Raw genomic sequence first — 16,720 nt, 5'->3', positions numbered from 1 at the left:
CAACCAGTTCTCCAGATTGAGTTTGCAGCACTGCTAGTTAGGGAAAAAACCAAAAATCAGTTTTTTGTGTATAGTAAACTGAGTACATTGGGACGACATTGAGAAAAGAAATACTGGACTCTGTGCCACAATATCACTTGTAGAGTTACTTTTCTGATGACAACTGTACTTTAAATGGCAGTTTTGAAGGTTACCAAAGTCCTCCTTTAGCCATATGGTCTTAAATGAACTTTGAAGAAAAACACAAAACACAAGCAACCGAGAAGCCACAAGTTGAGGACAATTTCTGGGTGAATATTGCAAAAAGTTTTCCACAAATAAACGTGAATCTTTAAAGGGCTGACCACTGGCTGTGCCTGCATCCTTACTGCATTTGCTTTCCAGGAATATTCTAGCAAATGAGTTGACTGGCAGGAATATCTGAGGCAGTGAATTTTCAGTGATTATTGCAGAATATTCTAACTCATGACTGAGAGCATTTTTACCAGAACCTTGATTTAGACAGCAAGATCTCATCAACTCAGGGAACAAAAGCATATCATATGACCTGCATTTCTAAGCAAAATGACTCTCTTTTCAAATACTAAAAGGAGTACCCGTGGCACCTTAGAGACTAACAAATTTATTAGAGCATAAGCTTTCGTGAGCTACAGCTCACTTCATCAGATGCATTCAGTGGAAAATACAGTGGGGAGATTTATACACACAGACACACACACACACACAGAACATGAAACAATGGGTTTATCATACACACTGTAAGGAGAGTGATCACTTAAGATAAGCCATCACCAGCAGCAGGGGGGGGAAGGAGGAAAACCTTTCATGGTGACAAGCAAGGTAGGCTAATTCCAGCAGTTAACAAGAATATCAGAGGAACAGTGGGGGGTGGGGTGGGAGGGAGAAATACCATGGGGAAATAGTTTTACTTTGTGTAATGACTCATCCATTCCCAGTCTCTATTCAAGCCTAAGTTAATTGTATCCAGTTTGCAAATTAATTCCAATTCAGCAGTCTCTCGTTGGAATCTGTTTTTGAAGCTTTTTTGTTGAAGTATAGCCACTCTTAGGTCTGTGATCGAATGACCAGAGAGATTGAAGTGTTCTCCAACTGGTTTCTGAATGTTATAATTCTTGACGTCTGATTTGTGTCCATTCATTCTTTTACGTAGAGACTGTCCAGTTTGGCCAATGTACATGGCAGAGGGGCATTGCTGGCACATGATGGCATATATCACATTGGTAGATGCGCAGGTGAACGAGCCTCTGATAGTGTGGCTGATGTGATTAGGCCCTATGATGGTATCCCCTGAATAGATATGTGGACAGAGTTGGCAACGGGCTTTGTTGCAAGGATAGGTTCCTGGGTTAGTGGTTCTGTTCTGTGTTGTGTGGTTGCTGGTGAGTATTTGCTTCAGATTGGGGGCCTGTCTGTAAGCAAGGACTGGCCTGTCTCCCAAGATCTGTGAGAGTGATGGGTCGTCCTTCAGGATAGGTTGTAGATCCTTGATGATGCGTTGGAGAGGTTTTAATTGGGGGCTGAAGGTGATGGCTAGTGGCGTTCTGTTGTTTTCTTTGTTGGGCCTGTCCTGTAGTAGGTGACTTCTGGGTACTCTTCTGGCTCTGTCAATCTGTTTCTTCACTTCAGCAGGTGGGTATTGTAGTTGTAGGAATGCATGATAGAGATCTTGTAGGTGTTTGTCTCTGTCTGAGGGGTTGGAGCAAATGCGCTTATATCGTAGAGCTTGGCTGTAGACAATGGATCGAGTGGTATGATCTGGATGAAAGCTAGAGGCATGTAGGTAGGAATAGCGGTCAGTAGGTTTCCGATATAGGGTGGTGTTTATGTGACCATTGCTTATTAGCACCGTAGTGTCCAGGAAGTGGATCTCTTGTGTGGACTGGTCCAGGCTGAGGTTGATGGTGGGATGGAAATTGTTGAAATCATGGTGGAATTCCTCAAGAGCTTCTTTTCCATGGGTCCAGATGATGAAGATGTCATCAATGTAGCGCAAATAGAGTAGGGGCATTAGGGGACGAGAGCTGAGGAAGCGTTGTTCTAAGTCAGCCATAAAAATGTTGGCATACTGTGGGGCCATGCGGGTACCCATCGCAGTGCCGCTGATTTGAAGGTATACATTGTCACCAAATGTGAAATAGTTATGGGTCAGGACAAAGTCACAAAGTTCAGCCACCAGGTTAGCCGTGACAGTATCGGGGATACTGTTCCTGACGGCTTGTAGCCCATCTTTGTGTGGAATGTTGGTGTAGAGGCTTCTACATCCATAGTGGCTAGGATGGTGTTTTTAGGAAGATCACCAATGGACTGTAGTTTCCTCAGGAAGTCAGTCGTGTCTCGAAAATAGCTGGGAGTGCTGGTAACGAAGGGCCTGAGGAGGGAGTCTACATAGCCAGACAATCCTGCTGTCAGGGTGCCAATGCCTGAGATGATGGGGCGTCCGGGATTTCCATGTTTATGGATCTTGGGTAGCAGATAGAATACCCCAGGTCGGGGCTCCAGGGGTGTGTCTGTGCGGATTTGTTCTTGTGCTTTTTCAGGGAGTTTCTTGAGCAAATGCTGTAGTTTCTTTTGGTAACTCTCAGTGGGATCAGAGGGTAATGGCTTGTAGAAAGTGGTGTTGCAGAGCTGCCTAGTAGCCTCTTGTTCATACTCCGACCTATTCATGATGACGACAGCACCTCCTTTGTCAGCCTTTTTGATTATGATGTCAGAGTTGTTTCTGAGGCTGTGGATGGCACATTTTTATGGCTGACTTAGAACAACGCTTCCTCAGCTCTCGTCGTCTCGAAAGGCAGGTCAGGAAGAGGACAGGAGGTAACAAAACTCTAACTTCTGCCAGAACTGAGGAGGGTGGGAAAGGGGTCATTCAGAAAGAAGCATTCTCTTTGGTGGAGCTGGCAATCTTCTTCCCAGCTCAGCCTAGTTCACAGATTTGCATCACCATGCTTCAGAAACCCAGTGATTCAGTTTAGCCACAGAAAGCCCATAGAGTTCTCAGCACCCTACCTATGCTAGCATGGAATCGAGATATCAAAGCCTAGGGCAATTGGCCTCTTGTCCTTCAGGGAGGAAGGCGAACATACAAGGATGAGGAGGCAAAGGAGATGATAGAGGAACAGCATTCCCTCACTGAGTCCAGCGGACATGTCACACTGAAGTTGGGAACAAAGACATGAAGGGTTTGACTGCACTGGCACTTCATCAGCACAACTTTTGTCTTTCGGGGATGTTAATAAAACGCACACACCCCGAACGACGAAAGTTTTACCGACAAAAAGCGTGTGCGTGTATATGTGTACACGTACACACAGAGATATATTATTTTGTCAGTTTTACCCGCTATGCCTACAATAAACACATTTTTTTAAACACAGGAACTTAAGTGTGAAATAGTTACGATTGCTACACATGCAACAAAAGCAAATAAATAAGAATTAACTCACCTAACAAGTACGAATCCTCTACTCTCCCATCCCCAGGCACACACTTTGCTGCAACCACAACCAATACATCACAGCCTCAACCCTCCACTCTGCACACACCTCTTCACTAATCTTCCCCCTCCCAATACTGTTATGGATGCTTGGTGCTGCAGTATGTTGTGGTAGGAGGGGGGCAGTCTGATATTGGGGGTGTTGAAAGGAATTCTGTCACACAAGGGATGCATGCCTTCTCTTTCTTTTGTGGGTTTGTGTCAGGTATGTTGTGTGTGTTGCAACCCTGACTGCTTCAGAATGGAGTTTTCTATGTCTTTGTTTTCCAGATTTGGGGTTTTTTTAAATGTATATGCATGGGGGAGGGATTTGATGAGGAGGTGAATGTGTGCGTACTGTCCCAAGGCTGTCTCTCAAAAGTGCATCACTGACAGAGAAGACGTTATCCATTAGCAGCTGATCTGATAAATCCATCTCTGTTGGAAGCAGTGCATAAAATCTCCTCCATAATACATATCCACACACATGTATTCATATACTCATACAGCTACATTCAAGTTTTCTGTGAGAATGAAATTAAAATATGTGAATACTTATATACAACGATCTACAAATATGAAAGCACAGCAGCCAGTTTCAGTATTTGGAATAAGGCTAGGCAAATACTGCATTTGTTATATAAGAACCATCTCAAAAGTTATTTAAATGATCATGAAAATTAACTTCTGCCTTGGCACTCCTGGCAAGTCACCCACACAACCCTTGGAATTGCAAGATTTGGATACCTCTGCTCTAATGTCTTATCTAACTGGGACCCAACAATCTGATTTCCTGTCTTTGTTTGCTTTACAAAGACGGAATGAGATTAGCACAATTTTCCCCTATGGGGAACTCCATCTTAGCTAAGAGTAACGTTCCCCCACTTCAGATCTCCAGCTACAGTCAGTCTAGTCCCTAGATATCATTTCCTCCTTTATTCTCTTCAGATCCCAGTGGCCTACAAGGGTCTACTGTTGCGAACGAGGTCTGAGCAAGTACGTTACCAGTGCAGGCTTGCTTCCAAGCCAGCAGACATCAGGTCTGGGCAGGACAAACTCAAGTGACAGCCCCATTTAGGGAAACCAATACAAAAATCAACACACTAGGACAGCTGTTGATGCATCCTGTTAGCAGGTGTCTGAATGTGGCATGAAGGTGCAGTGCAGTTACCATTAGGACATACCAGCAGGTGGATCCACTTAGATTCAACCAGGACAAGGAGATTAAAGTTGGGACTGAAGTGTTCCTACAGGGCAAGCCTAGGAACAAAGGGGAAAAGCTAAGACTGATGTTTATGTTCTTTTATTTGAGTTACCAGGTAGGGAGTAAAAATGTGGATTATTCACAGTGAGCAGGGTAGAACACTGCATGCTTATAAGTGCCTTAACTTCCTGTTCTTCAACTTAACTATTCACAGCCACATGAAAACTCCAGTGCCTTACAGAAAGTGTTCTAATCACTACACTGAATGCCAGAAGAACAAATCTCTTAAAGAACATTATAGATAACAGTCACTAATTAAAAAGCAGAAATATACTACAGTGACAAGGGCCATGAACTTAGCTAGCCAGCAGGAATCTTCCATCTTGACAATTTGACTTGAAGTGTTCACTTTTGGAAAGGACCAAAAACTTCCCAAGTTGGGTGCCTAGACTCGGGACCCTAAAACTTGGATGCCTATTTTACATCTCGGGTATGTCTATGCTGCAAACGAAGCTCTGACTGTCATACAGTTAGGCATACTTTTGCTAGCTTTAATCTAGCTAGCAAAGGTAGCAGCAGCAGTATAGATGTGGTGAAATGGGTTTCAACATGGGCGAGCAACCGGAGTACATATCCGAGATCGACCGGTGGACTTGTACTCCGGTTGCTAGCCTATGCTGAAGCCATGTCACCATGGTCCACGCTACTACTGTTAAAGTTAGATTAAAGTTAGAATGGGTGTCCCTATCCGTGGTACAATCACACCTTCCACTTGCAGAGTAGACACAGGCTTAGTGGAAGTTTGAAACTGACACTAGACCAACAGAATGGGGGGGAAGTAATGATGATATATGTCACAACGACAAGGCTGGATTTGAGTGTTTCTAACGGACGGCAGCATGACTCACAAGAAAAGCTCAGCATGTGATTCCCGCTGCTGATTCCACGCACAACCACCAAATGAGAGCATCCAGCAGAATGCTCACATTGTGTATCTATAGCCTATATACATACAAACATACATATACATATACATATATATATACATATACATATATATAAATATATATATATATATATATAAAACCATGACATTTTAAATGTGCTAATTGATTTTAAAGGGGGAAATTAATCTTTTAAACTATTGGCAGATGAAGAGTTTTTTTGGCGCTGAGAACTTTTTTTTTTTAAAGGCCTAATTTTAAAACTGCAAGTTTACCATGGATAGTGTCTAGTTGGGAGGTAAGTGCCTTTCAATTGGAAGTATTTTCCTCCTTTTAAAAGAAAACAAAAGAATGAATGAACAAACTTACCTTACAATGTAAGGTAAACTGTCTGACTTCCAAGGCTTTGAGTACAGTGCATCTGATTCTCTTATGCCATACTGGACTTACTGCTCAAAAGCATTGCTAAAATAACGATTACTGATCAAACAGCAGCTTCATGGACAGAGCTATGTACAGCATCTCTAGAAATGCCTTGAAAAAGTCCTTTTTCTTTCTTTTATGTCACCATTCATTGAGCACTCACCTCTCAAAGGAATTAAATCTAATTACTGGAGTTTTTAATTTATACAGACATTGTGTCCCATCCCAAAGGTGACTACAACTCTGGGATGAGGAAAAGTAAATATATTTAAATTTTGGTATTTGTCTATTCTAATGGAAGACTAGAGCTATACCTGTATACAAATTTGTAATTCTTTAAAGCATTTTGAATCTTGAAAAAAGGCACTATATGTTAATGCTCACATCCAAATAAAGCATCCATTTGCTTATTATCAATGAGTTTTCAATCCCTCCATATCTGGGTGTCTCGCCCATCCTATCCTCAATGAGCGTATGTTCTAGGCACTATCGAATCATCGCTCCCTCTAGGAACAGCAGAAATTAACCATAAAAGGCATGCAGTGATCAGCACTACCTTTTGGCTGGAAAATTAAGCAGATTGTTTCTCAGGAATATATTTGGAGCCAAACGTTCACATTTAGTCACATGCACCCATTTGTATGCACTCAAGGCCTGATCCAAAGCCTACTGAAGTCAATGGGTTATTATTATTATTTATCGTTTGTACTTCCATAGCACCTAGTAGCCCTCAACCAAATTCAAGGTTATCAGAGCTGTGTACTTTCAATATTACTTTGTAGTGCAGAATGCTGAGGAATGAGAAAGTCTGACATGTCCCAACTGTCTTCATTCCATATAACCTCCCTCAGAAAAATCCTCCATATCTTTTGGCCCAGAACAATCTCAAAACAAGATCTCTTGACACAGTGCAGCCAAGAGGATATGAGCACCATCATTGCCAGGAAGCATTGGAGATGGACTGGCCATGTTCTTTGGATGGAAACTGATTCCATAACCACATTAGCAATAAGATGGACACCTGAAGCAAGCAAAAATGAGACTGCCCAAAAGCAGCATGGCGAAGAGCTGTGGAAGCCGAGATGAAATCCTTGGGCACAGCTGGGGAACCATTGCAAGACTTGCCAGAAACAGACAGGAGTGGAGGAGCTTCGTCACTGCCCTAAACAACAGAGATGTAATAGGATGATTATGATGATAATGATAGGTTTCAGAGTAGCAGCCGTGTTAGTCTGTATTCGCAAAAAGAAAAGAGTACGTGTGGCACCTTAGAGACTAACAAATTTATTAGAGCATAAGCTTTCGTGAGCTGTAGCTCACGAAAGCTTATGCTCTAATAAATTTGTTAGTCTCTAAGGTGCCACACGTACTCTTTTCTTTTTGATGATAATGATAGTAGCCCTCATCATGGACCACGACCTCTGATGCTTGCCAGAAGTACCTAGGGATGTGAAGCACTTTGCTACAACCTGGGAGGCTAGTATGTCCCTGGCAGAGGTCAGCTCCCCAACTCCACCACCCACAGGCAAAACAAGCACTCCCCTCTGGGCCCGGAGGTCCCACTGTCTACAGGTTAGCTATAGGCATAATCCAACCCTCTCAAGTGTCTCCCTGAACTGTCCAACCCTGTTCCACTGGACCCTTGCCATATTCACAGATTCTCGGCTTCTCAAGAAACAGGGCTTACCAGTTCCTCCTCAGACCACTGCTCCACTGAACACACAGCACCTCAATACATTTACAGCGAAATCACACACAAATTTATCTAACAAAGCACAGAGATTCAAGTAACAGCAAGTAGAAATATTGGAAACAAACGGTCACATAGGAAACAAAATCATAACACGCATTCTAGAGCCTACACTTAATTAACTAGATACGCTCATCTCTTGTAGTAATCCTCACCCAAAATTGTTGCAGTGTTTTACAGCTGTGACTCTCCTTTCATGAGACAGATATGCTGTCAGCTTGTGTCCTAGGTGAAGGACTCAGTTTGTTTCTTTGCTCCTTAAGATATACCAGTACAATCCTTTGACTTTATTCATAAACAGGACCCCCTCAGCCTTCCCCCGCCCGACTGTTTCTTTCATCTTGTAGATTTCCTTTCTTGTACATTTCACGTTCTCTTATTTCATCTGTGCCTCACTATGAAAATAGGCATACATTGTGAGACATATAATACAGAAATGACCAGACAGGAAGATAGGCGTCTTACCTCCTGCGACCCAAAGAACCCCTTAATGCCACCTGGCAAGGGGGTGCAGGGAGGTCACAGGGATCTCCTGCGTATGGTGTTTATATTCCAGTTCACCAAAGAGTGCCATGTCAGGTTTCAAATAAAAGCTGGTATCACACTAATCATCAATATGATTGCGAAACATGTGCACAGACACTGTGTAAGAATTCTGTATATGCTGAAAATATGTTCTTAAAAGTCTGTGTCTGGGGGGACTGGTCACCAAAAAAGTTGAAAAGCTGGTTTCCTGTCAAGCAAGAGATACTTACCCTTCTACCTGTTTCCATGTATATTGAGTATGGTCTCATTCACAGTGGGTCTCCTACCACCACTCTCAACTAAATGTAAATGAAGGACTGTAAGAACTACAAATAATATAGAAAGAAGGGGAAAAGAGTTGAGGAGAGAACCATATCTTGAAGTGCACTTCAAAGGTTTGCTTTATTATATTTGGGGGGGCAGAGAAGACACAGGGGCCAAGGACATAAGATGATCACAATATCCCTCCCCGCCCCTTGGCATGGCATTGCACAGGTGGGCATGCTACAGAGGGGTATGGCTACATGTGCAGCATCCAATCTGGGCCCCTGTCTGACACATAACATTGCAGTAGTCGGACCATGAGTTTGACAGCTCCCACTTGCTCATCTTCGATCTTGAGCGTCTGACTTACAACAGATTCTTGCTTTTAACCCTTTTCCCCATTCTCAGCTCCAGCCCTAACTGACGCGACACTCCAGCCACAGCAAAAGTCACCCTACAATGCAGGCAGGAAAATGGAAGGATGGGCTGATAAGCATAAGTCCATTAAATACAAAAGACAAAGATTGCCCAGCAAAAACTCTATGCTGTCAAACAAAACTAGGATCATGATGAGCTCACTGAGGAAGGGAATTTCAGGACAGGCAGGGAACAATCCAGGTGGATTCTGCTAGGGTCAGATCCTCATTTCCTCAAGAGACATGTAGAACCCCCTTTCCCTTTTATTACTGTTATAATGGACTCCTACTGCTGTTTCCACTACTGTCTCTTTAGTTCTCTCCCAGGAGACACTGATCCCAAAACAGTTCCATTTTCTTTCCTCGCTGGGACCTATTCATGCTTTGACAGTGGATACAAAGCTGAAGGCAGACAGAGGGAGGGACGGAGCAGAAAAAAAAAACACACAGAGAGCAGGAAGAGCCCCATGACGTCTCTTGTAAAGAGTGATGCCTTCTGCCCTGGCACTGCTGCTGCTGCTTCCCCCCCCCCCCGCCCCAACCCCACCCCAGACAATGGGTGAGAGAAGTAATAGACACTGCTTTTACATGGGGCTTCACAGTTTCAGGAAGCTCTAAACATTAACTAATCCTCATAATAACCCTGCGTGGCAGGTATTATCCCCATATGAGAGGGGGGAAACTGAGGCAGAAAGCGGCTAAGTGACTTGCCCAGGATAGTCAGGGGTCCAGCCTGGAACCAAGGAGTTCTGCCTCAATTTGCTCTGTTCCGACCATTATGCACTACGTCTGCTGAGTAATCGTTCGTATTGCAACAATGGCTGTCTTCTTTCCTTGTCCGTAAACCGGTGGGCGCACTAACACCTCCTAGTGAGCCACTGCTTTGAAAAATCAGATCTTGACATGTTTATTTCCTCCCAGCAAACACCGCCTGGGAAGAGGCACAAACACCGCCTGGGAAAATGCACTCTTAAAGCTAAGGAGTCAGGATTTTTACACAGACGTCTATTACAGTAGGGCTTGAGTTGGCTCCTACCTGGGAGCCATAGGAGATTAATGGATAATAAATGGAAATTATTTTAGGCAGCATGGGGCATCTGTAACTGCATTACAGTAATACAAATAATAATACTTTCCCCATGCCCAGCTCTTCAATAGCTGATCTGTCAACTCTACAGCAGGATAATCCAAATCTCCCCCTCTGGACCATGACACAAGAGACCAAAGGAGCATTAATCAGGTTTGTTCTGTCATTACAAGAATGGGGGGAGGGAAAAAATCATCCAAATCAGAGAGAAACTAATGGTTTGACTCTAGTCTGTGTGACAAAGTTCCTCCTCTACCTTGGTGGGTCTTGCGCTTATTGGCATATTTGCTCACCTCGGAGATTCACGGCAGCCCTCAGTTTGGCCGTTTTCGTGAATCCACAGTCCAGGTCAACTTCTCCTGTGTCTGACCAGAAGTTGGGAGGTTTGCGGGGAACCCGGGCCCGCCCTCTACTCCAGGTTCCAGCCCAGGGCCCTGTGGAATGCAGCTATCTAGAGAGCCTCCTGCAACAGCTGTGCGACAGCTACAACTCCCTGGGCTACTTCCTCATGGCCTCCTCCCAACACCTTCTTTATCCTCACCATAGGACCTTCCTCCTGTCTGATAATGCTTGTACTCCTCAGTCCTCCCAACAGTCCGCGTTCTCACTCTCAGCTCCTAGTGCCTCTTGCTCCCAGCTCCTCACACGTATGCCACAAACTGAAGTGAGCTCCTTTTTAAACCTAGGTGTCCTGATTAGCCTGCCTTAATTGATTCTAGCAACTTCTTGATTGGCTGCAGGTGTTCTAATCAGCCTGTCTGTCTTAATTGTTTCCAGAAGGTTCCTGATTGTTCCAGAACCTTCCCTGTTACCTTACCCAGGGAAAAGGGACCTACTTAACCTGGGGCTAATATATCTCCCTTCTATCACTCTCCTGAAGCCATCTGGCCTGACCCGATCACATCCATTTCAACACATGCATCCCGTTCCGCATTGACAGTTCAGGATTGTTTCCTATGGTGTTTCCTACAGTGCTTCATCCAGCAGACATGGAATACCCCAGCAATGGGGTATTCCACCAATTCCCCCAAGGAGATCACTGCGCTGCAAGACATAGATCAACATTTTAATCAATCCTAAACCTCTGTACACAACCACTGCCTTCAGACATGAAAAGCAAAAAGTGCTCTCCTAAACATCATGGAGGTTAAGGTTTACCCAGTTTCTATAAGAAATTATCCAAGAAAGCTTCTCCTCCAGGGATGATAAACACCATAAATGGGGTTATTTGCTGATATTTCACTTGTGATCTCCAGAGAAAGAAAACTGCTGCCTTACTTCTATTAAGAAGCCAGCAATATGCAAGTGAGACAGGAGAGGATATGAGGTGTCGGAAGGGAGGGAGTGGCGGGAGATGCTGAATTTAATGGCAGCCTATTCACAAAATATGAGGGCACTTTCGACATGAACATAATAGAAGCAGACAGCTCTGGGGTTAACTGTTCAAAATAATTTTAGAAGCCTTTTTGTAATGGCAATGAATTAGACAGCAGTGCTTGTGAGCTAAAATGGGACTGATGCAGCTGTTCTTTCAGCATAGCTCCACTGGTCCTAACAAACAGAGACATATGGAACTCTTATGGGCAACTATAAATGAGCATTTTTCAAAATAATAAAAAAATCAAAACGCCGAGAGGAGAGTTAACTTTAATCATTGCATTTGGGGTAATTTTTCATCTTGTGCTTATCACTTCACCCGCTGGAAGGATTGGATTTTATTGGTAAATGTTAGTAAACATAAATTTCACCACACGCACACCCAAACGGATTAATAAAATATTTCCATTGATAATAACCGGAATGCACAGCCAGGCAAAGAAGGGAAAATGCTGCTTGAGAACGTAGTGGAGTATGAGTCAAGGATATTTATTTTGTATATTTTGACATGTGATGACAATTTTTGAATCTTTTGGTATACAACCATTACATAATTATTGTTAGATTCCCTCATTGCCTGACCTTCCCCAAAAATGTCCTGCAACTGCAAAAATGTAATCGATTTAAAATGCTGTAAAATAAACATTAATATTATCTGCTGAAATTATTAAAAACTTGCCAACCCTAATTCCAAAGAACAAATAAGTTCACTGAAAGTTATGCCTCTTTACATTACAGAGGGTCTTGAGCCCAACAGATCTCAAAGTGGTTTATACAGTATATAGGGATAGGATAGCCTCATAACTAACACATGAGGCCTTGGAAAAAATCTCTTACATTCTGTACCTCAGTTTCCCCATCTATAAAACACATGGGAATAATACTGACCTACCTTATAGCAAAGCAGCTTGAGATTCTATGATGAGAGGAACCACAGAAGCAAAAATCATTATTGCGATACATGGGCTGGAATAAGGTTGCCACTGAAATGCAGCCACCCTTGGGGTAAAGGTAGCAGTCTGATGGTCAACTGGCAAACAGATCATGACACAACATTTTGGGAAGAGGGGGAACTTGCAACACAGACCCTTTTTGGTTTGGGAGGAAACTTAGAACCAAAACGGAAGCAGTGAGTTTGAATCCGGGAATTCAACACTGACCACCCCGCACTCCCAAATTCAAAGGGATCCAGATTAGAGGGCTTTGGCTCAAGCCTACCATCAACTGCAGGGTCCACTGGTGTTTTCATCCTCAGTGTTTGGTAGAGCACTGAATTTGTTAGTCTCTAAGGTGCCACAAGTACTCCTCATTCTTTTTTCTCAGGACTATGTACTTAGCAGAGTGTGCTCTAAATACAAGTCTCTACACAGTTTAAGGGAAAACAAGAAGTAGGAAAGTTTTTGTGGTTAAAGCAGAGGAGCTCAGCAAACCAGGATTCAGTTCCTGGCTTTGCCAGACATGTCCTGCGTGACCTGGGCCAAATCACTCAGGCCTTGATCAGCAATATCGATGAGCTTGTGCTCAACACCACTCATTTCAGTGAGGCATAAGCATGTGTTTATAGATGAATCAATCGGAGCCTTAATCATACTGTCTCAGTTCCCCATCTGTAAAATGGGGATAATAAAGACCACATCTCCTAGGGGAATTGTTCTGATGAATCATTAACATTTACAAAGGCCATATAAGTAGATAGAGAAAAGAGTCAGAATTTCTATTGTGTGTTCTGAACAATTTATACCATCTACATTTCTTGTGATCTGTTAATTCCTGGCCCCCATCCCCTCACCCTACAGTTCTCCCTTACCTCCTTCCCAAAAACAGAAAGAAAAGACTCCCATCTTTAAATAAAACTACATTGCAAGACTCATTGAACTAATATTAAAGTTTTATACATATTCAGTGAGGAAAATAGGAAGGACTTTGCAAGGTCTTGCCTATAAAAAGAATTAAGTTCATTCAGCAGATATTAGACACTCACATCAATATTGTCTGAATCAGAAAGTCTTCAAATGAAAGAGTTCTTTAAAATTAAAAGAGAAATTACAAAAGAACATGGAATGGAGTTACCAAATACAGAGGCATATTAATGGGAAGAATTCACGTTCTGGTTCACTCCATTTACAGCCAGGCACTCAATACTCCTGGGGGAATTCTGCACCAAAAAATCCAAAATTCTGCACATTTTATTTGTCAAAATAATGCAATATAATGACACCAGTTTCACTTACTTTGGTAATTTATTTAAAATACCATACAAAAAAATCTCACAATAACTGTTCAGCATTTCCTAAACACATGAAAGTTAAGTTACAAACACTTGGTAACCAATACCCTGCATTCCCGTTATAATCTTGGATTTTCACTTAAATTATATTATTTTTATTTTGGTGTTTGATGTTCTGTAAAGTCGAATGTCACTTTAAATTGCTCAGACTTTCACACATGAAAGTCATAGAGTTTTGCTCACCATTGTCCTGCATTTTTTTAAATGAATAAGTAAATAAATCCTGATCTGTAATCTAACCCCACTGTGCCTCTGGGGCACAGGAAAAATGGGAGAAAGCAAATAGACCTTCCTAGCTGAAGATTCTATTACTAAAAAGAACAGGAGGACTTGTGGTACCCTAGAGACTAGCAAGTGCATATTTGAGCATAAGCTTTCGTGAGCTACAGCTCACTTCATCAGATGCATGAAGTGGAAAATACAGTGGGGAGAATTTACATACACAGAGAACATGAAACAATGGGTGTTACCACACACACTGTAAGGAGAGTGATCAGGAAAGGTGAGCTATTACCAGCAGGAGAGTGGGGGGGGAGGGGGAGGGGACACCTTTTGTAGTGATAATCAAGGTGGGCCATTTTCAGCAGTTGACAAGAAGGTGTGAGGAACAGTAGGGGGGGAAACAAACAAGGAGAAATAGTTTTACTTTGTGTAATGACACATCCACTCCAAGTCTTTATTCAAGCCTAAGTTAATTGTATCCAGTTTGCAAATTAATTCCAATTCAGCAGTCTCTTGTTGGAGTCTGTTTTTGAAGATTTTTTTTTTGTTGAAAAATTGCCACTTTTACGTCTGTAATTGAGTGACCAAAGAGACTGAAGTGTTCTCCGACTGGTTTTTGAATGTTATAATTCTTGAAGTCTGATCTGTGTCCATTTATTCTTTTATGTAGAGACTGTCCAGTTTGGCCAACGTACATGGCAGAGGAGCGTTGCTGGCACATGATGCAATATACCACATTGGTAGATGCGCAGGTGAACGAGCCTCTGATAGGTTTCAGAGTAGCAGCCGTGTTAGTCTGTATTCGCAAAAAGAACAGGAGTACTTGTGGCACCTTAGAGACTAACAAATTTATTTGAGCATAAGCTTTTGTGAGCTACAGCTCACTTCATCGGATGCATTATCTGATAGTGTGGCTGATGTGATTAGGCCCTATGATGGTCTTTCCCCCCATCCACTAGGTTAGTAGATGCTCAAATAAATGTGTTAGTCTCCAAGGTGCCACAAGTACTCCTGTTCTTTTGCGGATACAGACTAACACGGCTGCTACTCTGATTCCATTACTGTCATTTACAATAAGGCTCCTTTACACCACTCTGGCAAGGTAAAGGAGCCTTAATTCACTAAGAATGGGAACAATTAACTAACAATGGGAACATTAGCAGCCTGCCTGCTTAGTTGTTACACTTCTGTTCTGCCTCAGAGTCAGAGTCTGATTCACAGAGCCCTACACCTCCAAGCCTGGGATGCAGCAACAGTGTGTCTCTGGGCTTGGCTACACCTGCAAGTTACAGCGCAATAAGGGAGCCGCGGGCCCCTAGCTCACTCCCCGTCCACACTGGCAAGGCACGTAGAGCACTCTGACTCTGCGGCTGGTCCATTCCTGGTACTCCACCTCGGTGAGTGGAATAACATTTGCTGCGCCCCCGCCGGAGCACCGCAGCACCAGTGTGGACGCCCTGGTCCTATAGTGTGCTCTGATCGGCCTCCAGAAGTGTCCCACAATCCCTGTTCTAGTCACTCTGGTCATCACTTTGAACTCTACTGCCCTGCCCTCGAGTGACCAAACATCAGACCCACCCTTTAAATTCTCTGGGAATTTTGAAAATCCCCTTCTTGTTTGCTCAGCAAGGCGTGGAGTGCTCTCAGCGAATCTTTTCAGGTGACCATGCCTCCATGCGCCAGGCGAGTCCCAGCATGGAGCAATGGCAAGGTGCTAGACCTCATCAGTGTTTGGGGGGGAGTCCCAGCTGCACTCCAGCCATAGGAATTATGATACCTTTGGGCAGATATCAAGGGACATGATGGAAAGGGGCCATGACCGGGAAGCGCTGCAGTGCAGGGTTAAAGTGAAGGAGCTGCGGAATGCCTACTGAAAAGCCCGCAAGGCAAACAGCTGCTCCGGTGCTGCCTCCACGACCTGCCGTTTCTACAAAGAGCTGGATGAGATACTTGGGGGCGACCCCACCTCCACTCCGAGTACCACCAAGGACACCTCAGAGCCCAGTCCAACAAGGCCAGGAGGAGGAGGAGCAAACTGGGAGCGAGGGTACTGAGGCAGAGGAAGACACTCCAGAAGCTCTAGATACATGCTGCCAGGAGCTGTTCTCAAGCTAGAGGAAGGTAGCCAGTCGCGGCGCCCGGTGCTTGGGGAAGGACAAACACCAGAGGAGATTCCCGGTCAGCAGCTTTTATTTTGGGAAGGAAGTTATTCAATGCGGGCTCTTGGGGAGAGGAGGGATAGGGCTGCATGCATGCCTAAATGCGGAATAGGGCATTGATGTGCTCTCTCACATCATGGTAATCTGCCTCAGTTATCTCTTCAAAGGTCTCATCCAGAACTTGGGCAATGCGCTTGTGCAGGATTCTCGAGAGAGCCACTGTGTTTCTCGTCCCAGTAAAGCTAACTTGTCCGCGCCACTGTGCCGTGAGGGGCGGGGGGACCATTGCTGCACACAGGCAAGCTGCATATGGGCCAGGGCGGAATCCGCATTGCAGCAGTAGACCCTCCCTTGCTTCCCAGATCACCCTCAGCTGCAAGATATCTTCCAGGACGAACTCCTGTGGAAAATGCGGGGATAGTGTTCGGTATAGGGGTCCCCTGCCGCTGTTGGCTCTCCCCAAGACACAGAAACCCAGAGGACAGTACAGCCGGGAAACAATCAGTCACGCTTCATCCTGTGCTTACTCACCATTTCGGGGCTCCTGTGGGTTAAATGAGCTCGTTTTG

The 16,720-nt window shown here is 43.9% G+C and overlaps 1 protein-coding gene across 11 annotated transcripts in view; it reads right to left on the bottom strand.

Annotated features, from left to right (window-relative positions):
- The window catches only part of TSNARE1 (t-SNARE domain containing 1), a 688,236-nt gene that overhangs the window by 567,172 nt on the left and 104,344 nt on the right, over window positions 1–16,720 (bottom strand). For 3 of the 11 annotated variants that reach the window (XM_043507264.1, XM_043507259.1, XM_043507263.1), the window contains one exon: window positions 8,570–8,665. The exons of the other annotated variants lie outside the window; for them this stretch is intronic. The gene's annotated coding sequence lies outside the window, so the exon portion shown is untranslated. The remainder of the gene's footprint in view (window positions 1–8,569; window positions 8,666–16,720) is intronic. 11 annotated transcript variants of the gene reach the window in all.

This window comes from Dermochelys coriacea, chromosome 2 (genome assembly GCF_009764565.3).
Source record: "Dermochelys coriacea isolate rDerCor1 chromosome 2, rDerCor1.pri.v4, whole genome shotgun sequence".
Taxonomy (NCBI): Eukaryota; Metazoa; Chordata; order Testudines; family Dermochelyidae; genus Dermochelys; species Dermochelys coriacea.
Note: the sequence above shows the minus strand (reverse complement) of the source record. Positions and strands in the feature narration are given on the sequence as shown.